This window comes from Nematolebias whitei, chromosome 22, assembly GCF_014905685.2.
Source record: "Nematolebias whitei isolate Nwh7 chromosome 22, NemWhi1, whole genome shotgun sequence".
In the NCBI taxonomy this organism is placed as follows: domain Eukaryota; kingdom Metazoa; phylum Chordata; class Actinopteri; order Cyprinodontiformes; family Rivulidae; genus Nematolebias; species Nematolebias whitei.
In genome coordinates, this window is record NC_056519.1 from 25,543,635 (window position 1) to 25,544,586 (window position 952).

At 40.4% G+C, this 952-nt stretch overlaps 1 protein-coding gene across 1 annotated transcript in view; it reads left to right on the plus strand.

The window, feature by feature from the left end:
* pmpcb (peptidase, mitochondrial processing subunit beta) overlaps positions 1 to 952 on the plus strand; it is a 64,370-nt gene that overhangs the window by 49,080 nt on the left and 14,338 nt on the right. The window lies entirely within an intron of this gene.

The following is a 952-nucleotide window of genomic DNA, read 5'->3' on the forward strand; positions in this document are numbered from 1 at the left end:
AGATAGATAGATAGATAGATAGATAGATAGATAGATAGATAGATAGAAGGACGGACGGACGGACGGACGGACGGACGCATGGATGAACGCATGGACAGAGGCATCCAGTAGCATGTTCTAATTATACGAAAAATTACATATGAAATAATCAAAATGAAGCAGAATACACAAATCTGAAAAAGAGAATGATGCACAAGAGAGTAGGAAGTACTACATTCATGGTTAATCTATATATATGTATACGTATATCCACACACGTCTAAGCATACACACATATGCATATAAACAAATATACCTATATATATAGAATAGAATAGAATAGAATGGAATAGAATAGAATAGAAGCAGCCTTTATTGTCCCAAGGATGGGAAATTCAAGTGTAACAGCAGCAACAGATAAAAAGATTTCACACAAAAGTTCCTAAATGTTAAAAAACAATATATAAAGAAATAATATAAACAATATCAATAATAATGTTCAATATGTGTTGGAACATTGATGAGGACAGACTATTTACAGTACAGTATTACAGGCAGAGAGTGTTTTAGCAGAGGTCAGCATGTATTTAATCCTTATGGAGTCTGTTGGGAGCAGTGATGGTTGCAGAGTCTAACAGCTGCTGGGAGGAAGGACCTGTGGTAACGCTCCTTTGTGCATTTAGGAGCAGGAATCTGTCACTGAACGAGCTCTCCAGTTCAGCAACAGCTTCATGCATGGGGTGGGAGACGTTGTCCAACAATGATGTTATTTTAGCCAGAGTCCTTCTGTCTCCCACCACCTGCACTGGGTCAAGGGGGCGTCCAAGCACCAAGCTGGCCTTCTTGATGAGCTTATCTAGCTGCTGCTTCTCAGCAGATGATAAGCTGCTGCTCCAACACACAACACCATAGAAGATGGCTGATGCCACTACCGAGTCAAAGAAGGTCTTCAGGAGCACCCCCTGCACTCCAA